General features: G+C 40.3%; 1 long non-coding RNA gene across 1 annotated transcript; it reads right to left on the reverse strand.

Moving 5' to 3' along the window:
* Positions 1–6,185: 6,185 nt before the first annotated feature.
* On the reverse strand, positions 6,186–14,870 carry LOC310896244. Its single transcript, XR_014581303.1, has 3 exons — positions 14,646–14,870; positions 9,648–9,772; positions 6,186–6,998 (listed from the first exon to the last, which is right to left on the reverse strand). It is a non-coding gene; the product is annotated as an uncharacterized lncRNA (long non-coding RNA).
* Between the last annotated feature and the right edge of the window lie 841 nt (positions 14,871–15,711).

A 15,711-nucleotide genomic window follows, 5' to 3' on the forward strand; every position in this document is an offset into this window, starting at 1 on the left:
GCATTTTCACTGACCTGAGGAATAACTATTTGCCCATTTTGTTCCCATTCTGATCCTTTTGCTCTGTTCATTACAATGATTTCCTTCTGTGTCAGCTCAGTTCTGCATATCTTCTCCTTACCCTAAATATTTGGTATCTTTGATGATATTTTAGCTCCAGAAGAACAGCAAATCTCACAGACTGCCAGCTCCAGCAGTGCCTTTCTCCCCCGTCTGACCTTGGTATCCAGCCCTCCCTTTTCTGTTTCACCAATAGCATCTTCAAGCCCTTGCAGTCCTTTGCCTCCTTTCCCAAACAAATAGCTCACTTTTAGTAGCACTTTGTAAATTACGCCTTGCTGTAACACCATTGGAACAGTTATTTCCTGGCTTTATTCAATTGTTTTTTGCAAGGAGTTCAGACAGAAGATGAGTGCAACAGAAGGAGGGAGAAAGGAACAAGTGGATCAAAAATATTCCTTTACTTACAATTCCTTCCAGTCCTTTAACACCTTTTTATTCCTTTAAAATAAATATAAATGCTGATATTGCATCTAATTTCACAAACTAATTACTTCCCTCTGGTTTACATACCAGCTTTCAGTATGCAGAGTCAATATTTTACAGTTTATTAGCATCTTCATTCAGACTCAAGCAACCTACAAATTATCCATCCTGATGATGAAGGTGGTGGAGCTATGTTGGTGCCAGAATAATATAGGAAAACAATGAATGTGAAAAGTTAATAAAAATCATGAACATGCAAAGAGTTAAAACAATATTTTGTGAGTTGTATTTCTTTACAAACATGTAACAAACTATCATTTCATCTCTTTTACCATGTGTACCTGTAAGGCTAAATTCTCCCTTAAAGCTGGAAGAAAAATTCTTGCATATGAAACATTTAGAAATCTCCATAAATGCCCAATTATTTATTTCTGATATAATTAAAATCTTAATTATTCCAGTCATTTCCTCTTTGAATGATAATGTTTCTTCATCCTTTTTCTAATAATAACTATCCTGATGGCATTTATTCAGTAGGATTCTTGAAAACAATACTTTCTTAACAGTTTACAAAACAAGGAAACTAGCTCTTAATGGACAATTTTAATTTGTTAAAGTCATAACACTTTAACCTGTGCTATATTTACATATTTATTTCTATTATTCAATATATCCTGTTATATTTGATACCTTTCTTCCTATTACACACCTGAGAATAACAGATCACAAAATGTATTGTGTTTCAGATTTATTCTTAATTAGTGCTGTGTGCCAGAGATGAAGAATTCTTTAGATCTGGTCCACATTTGTTAGGCTACAGACATATTTCAATGGGTCATTTTCAAAGGGCAAATGCTGAGAATGGGTGTTAGTAGGCTACAAATAGAATTAAACAGGCTGCTAAGTATTTGCAATTATATTACTCAAAACCAAGAGGTATCGTTCAGACTCAGGCAGAAGATTCACACACTAAATGAAGGTGTTACAAGTGTATCTAAGTCACCAATCCAATAATTATCTCTACAGTACTTTGACTCTTTTCAACTTATTCTCAAGTCTTGCCTTCAAGCACTGCCAAAAATATCAGAAGCTGAGTGTCTGCACATGTGCAGGCTAACAGGAAGGCATAGGTGTCTCTTGCTTGTTACTCATGCGATTACCAGATTTTCTGGAGGAAAAAAAAAAAAAAAAAAAAAAGAACATGGACATTGCGAATGCGCAGAGAACTGGGCCTCTCTGAACTTCTGTTTCACTTCTTGGTAAATAATAAAGTTTTCCAGTGATTTACAGCCAGGTTCTACATGATGCCCACACATCTCTGTCCAGCAATTGAAGTCAGGTTTCCTCTCAACCGGCCCACAGAAGAGCCAGGAAAACACAGCCTTGGTGTATGTGTACCCTTTCTGCTCCACAGAAGCACTTAGCACCGTAAAGGGGGTGGAGTATCTCAGTAGGACCTCAGATCATTGCCTCTGGTGACCTGCTCATCGCCAGGCACCATCAAAAGACGTGGCAGTGAGCACACCCACCTTTTCTGCACGTCAGGGTGCACCGTGTTTGCAGAAGAATATATGCCAGAGCGCTTTGTTATGGCTTGCTCATAAACAGTGCAAAATAATCACAGCAGCACTGAAAGATTTTTTCTCTAAAGGGGTGAAATAAAGAAAAATATCTTTGTTGCTATTTTGGGTATTTTATGGTTGTTGGTTTTGTTTGTTTGTTTGTTTTTTTGCCACATTCACACATATTTACACTTAGAATTTGGACTTGTTTCCAGCTAGCTGCTGATTTGTTTTCCATATCTGTTTACCTCTGAAATATATTTCCTCTCCGCTTTAACCCTAATTGCCCTGAGCTGACTATATCGTAATAAAAATCAAATAAATTACTAATCATCAATTTAAAGGAAAGCCTCATGACTAACTACATCTCTCGGTACCTTATTTTGGTGGCTTCCCGGTAGCTCTGCATAACATTGTAGAAAGCAGGAAAAGAAAGTGATAATCATTGTATTTCTTAGCTACTTGATGGCTATCCGTGTTAAGCTAAATCCCAAGTCTCACAGCTATTTGTGTTGATTACAAAACTGACTGACTTCTGTTGCAGTAATTAGTGACAATTCAAACTCCAGCAGCCCCAGGGAGACCAGCCAGGCCTGGGCTTCCAGGAATTGCTGCAGCTCCTTTAGGGCCACTTGCTCCCTGTTCACATTTCGTATTTGTGAATCTGTCTCACTCCTGTGACCATCAGCTACCAAAGGAAGAAAACGGGGAAGTTTTGCTTAAGCAATGTTTCCTGTGACTCCCCCAGCGTATTTGTTTCATGTGGACTTTGTGGTACATCTCACAGTGCCAGCCAGTGTGTAAAGAGGAGGCAGCATCTGGTTTTGTCCACTCTTCTCCCTGTTTCTCATAGAGCACATTCAGCTCTAAGAACTGCCCCAAGAGCTCTGTCTGAAGCCAGCGGCCATCTCCCCATCCAGAGAATGATTTTAGCCTGGTCTACAAAAATCTCAGCCAGACAGCTAATTACTCTGTATCAAGCACATATATAAAAATTGCAACATTCGTAATCATATCATGCACATTTAATCCCTATTTCATTTGTTATATGTTACACAGCCTACCAGTTAGAATGATTTCAGGTCAAAAAAACTAAAGTAGTCTTGCATAGATTTTTGGATAAGGAAGCTAAGATTCACTGAAAATTCAAGTCTAGACTATAAGAAAAAGCATACACCAATTCATGACTTCTGTGAAAATGAGACAGACTTCATTCCAGAAGAGACAATTCAGAACAGATCACAGAGCAAAATGTCTCAAGAATCTGTTACTCTTGTCACGTTTGAAAAAAAAAAGTAAAGAAGTAAAGAAGTGTGACCATCTGCTCAAGAAAGATGAGCGACAAACAGATGGCAAGTGAAAATTACTTCTTCCTCGAGCTGCCCAAGGAGCTGATTCTATCCAGAGTATTTGCAGACTTGCAGCCCTCTGCCATGAGCAACAAGTAAGGGCCCCCCACTGCCATGCCCAGTGGGAATTTTCAGCTTGTAGGGTAAAAGTAACCAGGACTTGTTTACTAATGAGAAGGATGCATAACTTATTTATGATCCTGAAAAGCTGGGTGGAAGTAAAGATGCAGTTATGTCTAGATTTTCTATCCGTGTGAATCAGAGCTCCATAGGGAAGGACTGCTTTTCTTCTGCCATTGTTTGTAGACTCCAAACTGAAATGATGGACATGTTCTGAACTGCTTTCCAACATACATTAGTGATGGAAAATGCTTTGGCTCTTTCGCAAGCTATCAGAATAAATTTTAAGAGAAGAGTTTAACTCATAATCAAATATGGAAAAGTTGACTCAGAGAAAAATCCCAAAGACTGGGTAATCTAGGCTTAGTCACTGAAAGCTGTTTCTGGGCTTCTTTAGCATTTGCACATCCTTAGCATGGATGTGCACATCCACGGATGTGGAAATAGGTTTGCACATCCTGGAGAGCTACACTCCTTCCTAGTAACTCAGAGCTCTGTGAGTCAGCACATACTGACTTCTATTTCGTGAGTAATTTTCAGCCATACTTGGTATTTTCATCCTGCCAGCAGGCTACTGAAGCCTTTCTCCTTTCTGCCTTTCTGCTTGTGGCATGCAAGCAACCTTCTTTCCAGTGGCACAGCTCCAGCCTCAAACACAGAAAACGATGCAGATCTGTTGCCCTCTAGAAAGGAGGAAGGGAGCAGCAATGCTCTTGCAGCAGTTTTTCTTTGCATGACCACAAGATTATGAAAGTCCCGAATAATCCATAGGATGGTCTAATGTCTGCAGCTGTGATAGCCAGATCCCTGATTTCAAATCCATCCCCTACTTTGAGGTCTATAACAATGATGGCTACTAAGGGAAAAACCAAGCCAGGAGGCATGCCTCCATCCACTTGGTTTCCCTCCCTCGTGAATCAATGTCTTTTCCTCTGGACTTTCCAGCACAACCCTAAATCCACCACCCTTTGCCTCACTTTCCCTCCCTCAGATCTATTCCTCACTCACGAGCTGTAGCAAACACATCCTGAAGCATCCATCCCGGAGGTGAGCACCCACTCCCTGCCCTCCTCTCTGCCCTTCCCAGTCCCACTGCCTCCCAGAGAAGCCAACTTTGTGTCAGGCTTACACAAAGCATTAAAAAGGTGGATGCCCTACAGATATAAACACAGTAAACTTCATCACACATCACACTTCTATCAACTACAGTAAATAAAATTGCGAGTAGTTACAGAGCACGTCAGACCACACCAGAAGCAGCAGTCACCTACTGCATGTTGATACTGCTAGCAACAATGTCCCTTGGAGCAGACACAAGCTCAGGCCCTGGTCTTTAACTCCTACCTCACCAAGAGTATCACGGCCCATTGCAATGAAGAACCACACAATGTATTTTGGGTCACAAACTCTTGAACGAGGACATATCCAAGCTGCTAAATCCACCTGGCACAGTGTTGGCCTGCACAGATTTAACTCAGGTTCACAACCAGAAATCTGAGCCGTACAGTGCTGCCTCCAGCCCAACAGATGCTTTTGTCTACAAACCCGTCAATCGCTTTGCGTGCAGCCAGCTCACCTATCGCTTCTAATTTCAGAATTAACATGAATGAACTTCAGATAGCTCTGTGCTGCTCCATAGCTACATCCACACTCTGCATTCCCTCGGTGCTGTAATTGTGAAAGCTTGCTTCCACTGTTAGGCACAGGGGCCATATATTAGCAACTAGAACTGGATTACTTGAGAGTATACTGGATTTTGAGCTGTCCTATTTCTGTCTAGGATTTTCTTGATGGAAACACACATCACATATGTGATGTGTATATGTATATGTGTATATACGTATGCACAAAGAAATGAGGAACGCATGCACATATATGTATGCTGTCTGCATGGGTAAACCCCGAACTTGTGGGCAGCATGAACCTACTAGTGCAGACAGACTCTGATCTGTGACTTCTCTGCTGACGCAGCCGAGTTCTGATGCTTCTTACATGCACAGTGCAAAGTGATCTGGCCTCACAACAGAGGAGATGCAATGACTTTGCAGAAGCTTTGACTGAGCTGCAGGAGTCAAAAAATCCCAGAAAACAAATGTTAAAAAAAAAATAAAAATCTTAATTCTGAGTACACTTCCTTGAAAAAGGAAGATATGACTGAATGAACCTGAATATTATTTGCTCTGCTTGAGAGCTATTCTTTGTGTATGGATTTAATGATACCTAGGATACATATTAAAATATTTATAGTACTGCCGGAAGGATGTCATCAACTTTTAGTATATCTTATTGCTTTGTAGTGAACATCGTACATTTTAGTATAAAATTTTAGTACCTTTATAGCTTGGAATCCCCAAACTCCCATAAACTCAAATTCCCCTTGATCTCCCTTACAGATTGAATAACAACTATCAATATTAGACACAGATGTGTTAACCTTCCCTAGAAATCTACACCAGTAGTGTAGCACACTGCTTTAAAGACCTCAATGCAACTCACATGTCTTTACCTTCCTACACCGCTTCCCATGTTACTTGTCTGGCATCTGCAGATTCACATACATGCACAAAATACAGGCATGGTTGGAATGAACCAGCAACACAGTACAGCAGCTTTGGGGAAGGAACGAAAAATGCTTCTATAACTAAAGAAAGAGAAAATTTTGGTCAGAATAAGGTGATTCAAGCCTCAATTGAGACAGAAAAGCAGATAATTAAAAACAACAAAAACAACAAAGAATGCAAGTAACCCCAGAGAAGTTTCTGAATTTCATCAGAAAAGGGGCACCAAGGCATCATTCTGTAAAATCCTGTAACACCAGTTCAGTATTAACTCAACAAGAAGAGAGCTGTCCTGATTCATTGGCATCACCACGTGCACACTGGGGCTTTTCCTACCATAGTATTAGAATGCTGAAATTCATTTCTCAGTTTTGAAATCACTACTAGTGCCCCGTGCATTGGCGGGGAGACTTGCATTTTACTTTCTAACAGTTCAATTACAAATGAGCTGCAAAATTAAGGATTGTTCATTATGTTGTAACCTCTGATCATCACACATCCCCACTTTAAAGAACTATCTGGCCCTTATTTTCCTTCCATGCTTTCTACCAACATTTTCATGGTTTGGCACACAGGAAAAAGCAGCACAAGCAGCTGGCCCAGACCCCTGATGTGGCATACTGGACATCTGCTGCCTGACCAGCAGAACAGAGGGTGAATTCTCCTCGTCTTTCCCAAAACATGGAGTGCAAACTACAGCCCTCTTCTGTATTTAGCCATCACTTTTCACAGAGCTTGTAAGAGCTTGTTAACTCTGAGACGTGTAGCTCTTTTCACATTTTGTTGGAATTGGCCAATGGGACATGAAAAGATGACAAGAGTGACACAAAAGCCTGATGTAGGAGACAAGTTGTACAATCAACCTTCTCTCCTTTCGCTCCAGGTTGTCATTGTCCTCTGTTTCCAAGTATTCCAGATACTCCCTAAAGGGGAAGAAAGTCATTTATATTAACAGCTGCTTTCATTGATAACAATTTTATGGCTCTATTGTAACTGAAGACGATGACATTATGTTACATGCATTTCAACTCTGGACTCTAATAATGCACTTAAACTACGGGAGACACACAAAGGTATTGCTGGGAGAATTTACGACAGTCAAAGAGCTCAACCCCTTTGAAAGAGAAACGTATTCATAACACGGAAAATGCTGGGGCATTAATCAGCCTGTCAGCCAAATTGCCATTTTCTATTTTGCTGATTTTGTATCATTTTCATCCAATTACGTAACTTCAAGCCATAAGGAAATCATGCAGACTGAGTTCCTTATGCTAAGGTGTATTTTAAAATGTGTGTTTTAAAGAAGCTGTGCAAGGGATGTATCTAAGGATATAGGTTTATATTATTGATAAAAGAAGTCTATGCACCTCTCTCAAGCTTATATATTTACCATTTACAGATAAAATATCTTCATAAAGATTTAGGTGAAATAATGACATAGTGCCTTCTCAAGGTACTCATTTTTTTTCTCTAAAAGTTAACATAAAAATATACCAAAAGAATATTTAGCATGCTTGGTTTTCCCACTTGTCAGGTCCTTAAAATACACGGCACAGAAAGCAAAAACTACTCCATCCATCATGCAACCTTCTCAGACCTTTCTCACCTTCAACAACTACTTTTCCCTAAAGAAAAAATGTTGTTCTCATTAAGGAAATAAAAACAGAAGTTAGGCAGATAGCACTTGAAAACAAAAATCTATTAAAATCGTACAATTGTGCCAGGCCTCTGACATTTCCACAGCCTCCTGGGTCACCCAGAACTCTGCAAACAATTGCATTGTTTCACACCAAGTGAACTTTACTATCGCTGAATATTTTTCAGTGACTGCCCCTGAATGCAGTGTTTTCCATTCACCTTCTAGTTACACATAGAACATCTTCCTGGTTTACTCCTTTGCTCAACGCAGACATGAGGTGCTGTGCAAACAGGAACCACGGCACTTGCCCTCTTATTAAACCCTGCAGTGGCTCCAGCAATAGCAAATATCCAAGCTAATAGTAAGGACTGAAACTAGAGAATCTGGCAAGCATGACAGCAAAGCATGAGAAATCTCCACATCATGCGTGTGCAAAATGTAACAGCACAGATAAGGTCACGCAATGAGCCAGAGCCTACCATGACAGCAATGATTAAAACCTGTCAGCTTCCTCTATGTGCTTTTTGATTTGGCTGCTAGGATGACAGCTCCCACATAGTGACTACCAGGAAGATTCGGCTTGGGATTTATTTTTTTTCCCTCAGAGAATCGAAGCATATATATTTTTTAATGAATGGTTAAAATCTCAAACCCCACTAGAGCAATCCTCAACAGGCCATGGCGTTTGCTTCTTCCCCACCAAGAGGAGCCAAGCAAGGCCTAAAGAGGCCAAGTCTCTAGAGCCCTGGTGCTTTTCCACAGCCGGAGGGCAGAGGTGTGGGAAACTCTTTATAGTTTAATGTGGAACAACAGTGTACAGGCAATCCAAAAATTGTGCTGACTGACAGATTTTTACTTTTAAAGGGAGCAGCAAACCTGCGCTGGAGCCCAACACAGATGGACAGAGGAGCCTAAGCCCTGGTGTTACTGCTGTCTGCCCACCATACTCACCTCACATCTGGCTTGGTAGCAGAGAGCTAGTCACTCAGACCATGTGAATGACAATATCTTGTTTTAATATCAGAATCAAAGCATATGGCTATAATACTTTTAATTCTGTCAGACTGTCCTTTCTGCCCTTGGTAGCTGTATTACAAGAAAAACGATTTGGAGGGGAATCAGCAGCACTTCCACACAGACACGAAAAGCTCCTCGTGGACAGCAAGTCATGTTTTCCAGGCTACCTGGTGGCCTGGTGCTCCACGTCCACCCAGTCTCCCACCAACACACTCACATGCTGGGTTTCCAGCAACACTGAGCCCAGCGCTTCCTCCAGGCTGGCCACAGACACATTATTTACTTTCTGAATCATAAAAGGGAAATCCAAAGGCAGAGCTTTGCTGGCAAACGAGTTTCTGCAACTCTGAAGGCAGGAAAAGGAGAAGCAGAGAAGAACTGGCAGGTCTTCACTCCTCAGCATCTGGGAAGAAGATTTTCAGGACAAAGGGTGGGCAGGCAGGGAGGAGGCGGGGAGGAGAGAAGAGCAGCCCCCAGCTGTGCCAAGCACAGGCAGACAGCTGGGGTTCGGCAACCAGCTCTTGGGAACTGGACTGGGTCCTGGGTTTGATTTGGATCTCTCTGTGCGAGGAATTGCAAAGCCTCTTTCTCCCAGAGGGCGTTAGAAAGGCTGGAAAGTCGTACAGCAGAGCTGCCTTTTGGCAAACACAGGGAGTGCAATCACACAAACATCCCGGGGCTCTGATAACTTCCACATCAAGCAGGACCTCCTCCGTTACCGCTGGCTGGGCACCCACACAGCCCTCGGGAGGTGACCTACATACCACCAGGCTGGCCCACAGGCCCAGAAGGTCTGCTCCATTCCCTCCAGGCAATCCCCTTCTGAACCCTGCCCAAAGGCAGCATGGACTTTGAACACCAGCCTCCTCTCAAAATATTGAGGAAAAAAAACACCTTAGTTTCCAAACGCCCTCACCTCATATGCTGTGTGAGTGGAGCCTGGAGCTTGCTCTTTCTGTATGTAATCTCATTTCAGCTGTGCAGTTGATAAGGACGCTGGATGTTCTCAGACAGTGCAGAAAATTAAGAGGACCTGGAAAGCTAATATTAAGTAATCATCGGTGAAAGCAGTCATAGTGCTGGGAAGAGAGCGCAGATGTGCTGTGCAGGGAAGTGCATAGCATCCTTCCAAGCAGGCTTTTTCTGCGTTACAGTGTATTTCAAGTTGCTTTAAGAGTATCTGGAGACACATAAAAGAATTCCTTTTAACTAGGAACAGGATGGCACCAATTAATAAACAAATGCAGGAATCAAGCACAAAGCAGATTGCTAAGCCTGCTCTGATCCTGTGCATGCAATATTTCAGCTCCTGTGGAGACGTTGCATAGTCTTCTAATCAAATACCAAATATGAGGCAATTACATCTCTGCTAATCTCATTTTTTCAGCAATAAAATAAAAATCTCAATTGTAAAAGAAAATTGCAGTCAAACACTCATTGTCTGCAGCTTTTTCAGGGATGACACTTTTAAAAGCCCACCGCCTAATTTTCATCTAACTAGTTTCTCTCCCTCTTAATTTCTTCCATTCTAGGAAGAAAAACATTAAAATTAGCACAGTAAAATACTTCAGAAGTGCTGGTTTTGGTTAGTAGCCACAGTACTGCATTTAGATACAGAAAGTCTGGCAGCACTGCACAGAACTCTGTAACCTGTCAGGGTGAAGCACTCAAGCAGGAAATCCTCTTTCCTTTTTGAGCCCTGTGGTTACCACTAGAGGGAGATGTTGATTAAATAATAGTTAGGTGTCATTAGGGGAAAAAAATAAAAAAATAAAAGGCTCTTACAAGATATAGTTACATAACAAGAAAGAGGAAAAACAAGTTTCCTACGATTAAAAAGCTCTATTATTCTGCCTCTAAAATAAAAACTTTTTTTTTTAAATCTGATATCTGAAAGGTCAATAAATAAGGAAAAGAAAATAATCTACCTGGAGAGTAAAGGAGAAAAGCATAAACATAAAGAAGTTTTTGACACACAAATGAAAAACAGAGTACTGAATGTAACAAAAAAGAGTGCATGCTTTAAGACATTGCATGAGGAACAGTTAACATCAGAGATGATGGGAATATCTACGATTGTACAAAAGCTTACTTTAGTAAGTAGTCCACTTGTGAGTGTCACCGGTGAGCCTTGCTGGTCAAGCCAGTCAGCGTCACCCAACATGGGACACGGGGAGGAAGCCGCCTGGCTGAGGTGCTTACCCAACCCAAAGACTCATCAACCGATGGTTTCAGTTGCAAAATATATTAATTTCTGTAAGCACTGATCTCCTTATGCATTGAGACAAAACTCACCTCCTGGCATGCAAGCAATAACTTTGCATTAGTTTCTCTCACGCTCAGTGCTGTCTTGTGCCAAGAACCATCAAAAGCTTTGTTCCCACTGATGATGGCCCTGAGCATGAGAGCTTTATCTGGAGTGGCATAGAAGAGACACAGAAATTGCCTGTCTGTCAGGACACAAATGATGATGTGGTCTTTGCCATCAAGAATCACTAACTAGCCATAAATTTGTGGACGGCCATTCACAACCTCAAATGTTGCAACAATGGAGTCCTCTGGTGGAAAGCCATTTGGGTGAGCCACACTGTAAGAAAAATACGTGCAAGGCCTGTCAGAGCCTGCCTGCTGGCAAATACAGAAACGATCCATTCTGTAAATCACATTCCTAATGATTTTCACATAGCTATTTTGATGGTACTGTAATGCAGCAGAGAGACCCACATCAAGAGATGCTGAGGAATAAGTTTTAAGATCAGTATTTAAAGGATTTGGCTCCATGAAGCTTCCTGATTCTAATTAGCCATGTGTCTGGGGACTTCAAAGAAGAAAAGGTCAATCTGTGTTTTTATCTCAGGCAAACTTCTGCTGAAAACACCAGGGTAGCTCTTCCTGTGGGTCTGTGCAGCATTCAGCAGTGCTCTGCCAGCCACAAAGGTGACCAGGGTGAGGCCACTAAGAGCAGGTTGTACATCTCCCTGATCCTTTGAGGTGGGCTGCCTTCCAACACAACCGGAGGAGTGATCCTGAGGTGCTTTTATGTGTATTGACTGCACTAAACACCCTCCCACCCACCCAGGATGTAGGCCATGGAAAGCACTTGGCACTATATCATCATCTACCAAGACGTTTTGATTAATACGATACTGTTTAAACCTCCTCACCTTCTCTTTTTAACAGTAATTTATTTATTTAGCAGTATCTCAACTCTCAATAATAATAATAAAAACAATGACAACAACAAAAAACACAGAGATCTTAATTTATAGGTTACCCAGAGCTTCTCCTACACTGCATGGTAGGATTTTGGGGATGGACTTATGCCCCTGAGTTTGATTCTTCAGCTATGCTTATCTCATTTCCTTCAGACTATCTGAAATCCTGAAGAAGCTCAAACACTGCAATTCGGGAAATACTTCTATTACTTTCATTTGTTTGATATGGAACCACAAAAATTAGGGCTTGGTAGAATTTTTGGCCCATCTGTTTGACCTCGGTGGCCGAGTTGCTCTCTGGAGGAAGTTGCTATCTGGAAATGCTGCCAACAGAAAATTTATTTGTTGTGGTTATTTCCAGGCCTGTATCTTAAAATTATCAGGTTTGGCAACTCAAAGGATCACTCCTTTGATACTGCTCTTCTTTCAAAGCTGGCCTGGATGCCAAGGGCATGCAGAGCCCTGGCAATGCCCACAGGGGTATTAGCTGCCCCAGAGGAAGTCCAACAAAGACACTGTTATCGACCTGTTTCCTGACCACCTACTAAATTTGGGAGTTTACGATGATTTGGAAAGGAGAAGGCAATCCCAGCTCCCCACAAGTTCTGAAGCTGCACCTAAATCATGTCTGATTTCTCCTTTGGGAAAGCTCAGTGAGATCTTTAAAAATTCCCTTGTTTCGGCTACCTGATGTACTCTATAGTAAATGTGATCTCAAAACGAAAGACTAGTTGGAAGGTATGAGACATTTCCTTCCCCAGCTCTAACAATGACTTCTCGCCCTGGGAAAAAAATAATCTGCTCTTCACAATTGCTTATTTCATAGGTAATTAGAAGTAAAAAGGGAATGTTTTCTCAGGAAATGTGTTTCTTACCCAGCCATGTGAAATACAATTGCATCCACTTGGTTACTTTACAAGCAGGCTTCAGTTTCGTAAGCTTGGCTGGAGTGCCTCACTGCTGTTAGCTTTCAGACTATGGACTGTGACAGCACTCGATCTGTTGCAGACCCAGCCAAAAATGGACAAATGTATTTAGTGGGTTGCTTTATAAAATAGCATAATCTTTAGATGCAGAACTCATATTTTTTTTCTGTTCATTTTCGCCAGACAGAAAAATAATTTAAGCTAAACTGTATCCCAAATGAAGGTATTCTTCAGGTGTTCTTCTAATTTTGTATATGCACAAATGAAATAAATATAAAGAATCACATTTGTAACTTAAAAAAATAAATAAAAGACCTATTATAACAAAAGTTTCTATCAATAAGAGGAAAAAAAAAAGAAAAAATTGTCCTTTAGGTCTATTTTAGGTGTTCATTAACACCTTTAATGTTATTAATTTGTTGGACTATTTCCATTTCAAAATATCATGTTTAAGTAATAAAGAAAAAGCATCGTTACTCCTCTTTATTCTTCATTGTAACATATCTGTGTAACAAACAAAAGTATTTTCAGTCAACTCCAAGTTAGAATTTATCAGCTATGAGGAGAAAAAGGTTCAGAGAGAACACAATTATGTTCACATATTAGCTAAGTGCAGGCACAGTGAAGTACTGAAGAGAATCACCAGGAGGACTGAAACAACCTGAAATTGCATTGTATGACCTTCAGAACATGTATCTATGAAAGAAACCTTTAACAGTTAATTCTGATCACTGTTGATGATAGCCCACTGCTAACAATCTCTTAAGCATTAGTCTTGCAGCGATTTCTACACCAGAAAGAATACATGTATGAACATAAAAAAAATAGCTGATATCCTTATAGATGCTCTTATTTAACATGCACTGAATCTCGCTCTAAAGATGCTCTATCTCTTCACTGAACAAAAAATACGTAAGTCCTAAGAATATAAATACCCTTTCACTATATAAATTCAGTCTAGAAATATACTCATCAATTCTTTTGAAAATTGAAGAATCATCCACTGTAAGAAAGCAGTAAGTAACATCTTCCATAGCTAGATTTTTAATGTCGTTAAACTCCTTGTAATTGTTGGAAAAGTAACAGAATTTCAACTAACTTGTACTTAGAACATTCCAGACAGCACACGGGATTAGTACAATTCAACCCTCCTTTGGTTGAAGTAAAGTTAAACATTGAAGGTGCCACTTAGACTTTACTGTAAAAGTCTGTTTTAAGAATTTAGCTTTCTGCTTTTCTACAGATCCTTACTGGATGGTCAATGTAGTTATTTATTTATTTATTTCACATTGATGGTTTTCTCTTCCCCATATCCTGAATTTAATTATACAGACATTAGTCATAATTTTACATGGAAAGTTATGGCATTAAACAGATTTACTTCTTATCATTCTCACTGTAAGATCCAGCCCTAAAGCTACTGATGTCAGAGGAATTTTGTTCTCAACTTCACTTTAAAAAGATAAGCCTCAAAATTACTCACAGAAAAACACATCTTGATTTATTATATCCTCCCACCCAGGCCTGCTACTTGCAAAGCAAACTTTTGCTTCCTTTAGGACTGTAGAGAGGTAGGGATCAGGCCCCTGGCAAGAACATGCAAGGTTCAATGAGTAACCCAGATTCTCAACGCATTTCCCCGAGCCCCCTGATCAATTCCTTCTATTTCTGAACTCTGTTAATGTCAGTCTGCAACCATCCATTGACAGACTTGCAGTGTTGTTTTTATGATGAGATCCCCACCACAAATGGCTACTGCTTCTATATACGTACATAAAGTTTGTATATGGACGTAGCTGTTGAAGACCAAAAGGAAGACTGATCAACGAGCTTTACAAACCCCCTCCAAAGCCTGTCGATAGAAACAGATCCTTCTGACGCTGAGACACGTTGGAGTGCTTCCAACTGGGTGATGTGAACTCTGCAGCTGAGCCCAGCTGTAACCTGTTTAGCATCAAGCCTGCAATTGCTGGGTCTGGCAGCAGCCAACCTGCATTATCATCTTCCCCCATCAGCCCATCCCTGGCCATGAACAGAAAAAAAAAGCAGAATAAGGGGATATGTGTGTACTGATATACACAAATACTTATCAAGGACAAGAATATTAATATGCTGGTAGGATGTTGCAACAATAATAACAATATGCATAGTGCTTTAAATACTGATATTCAAATAAATAACACCACTGCAGCCATAGAAATCACTTCCTTAAATAAGGATCAAAGGACTGGGTCTCAAGTGCCATCTTTCAAAACCTTGCTGTTAATGTTCTATTAGTATATTCACTTACTTTTATGTATCTATATACTTAATACAGGGAGATGTTTATTGCATCACTTCATAGCTACTAAAAAAAAAAACACTGTTAAATTATATGTAAATTTACATTAAAATAGAGTCCATTGCAGTACCTACAAACTCTGCTTTCTTGCAGGAACATGGGACTCCTAGGTTTTTGCTTCTCTTTGGAAGGTTCTTCTCCAAATGGAGTTGCTTGGAAAGTTTTATCAAGGCTGAAGGATATTTCTGGATTGCTTTTCTCCCATCTGCCCAATAGCTTTCAGATATATGAATATTTACGGGGAGGGCAGTGTAACTTAGCTTTGGTTAGTAGGTAAAAACTGCTCAACCATCCTCAAGGCTCCAGATTTCACACTTACTGAGTCTTCCTTAGAAGATTTTCATCTCTTCATTTTACCTGTATGTAGTTTTTTAATGTTTCAGCAAGTCACTTACAGTCCAGTAGTAAAAAATATCTGTTGAACTAAAATCTAACAGAATATTTCTAGCTGCTACTTATATCTACTATAGAATTTATGGCTGTCTATTACTTAACACA

The sequence above is a fragment of the Anser anser genome, assembly GCF_964211835.1.
Source record: "Anser anser genome assembly, chromosome: 3".
Lineage (NCBI taxonomy): Eukaryota > Metazoa > Chordata > Aves > Anseriformes > Anatidae > Anser > Anser anser.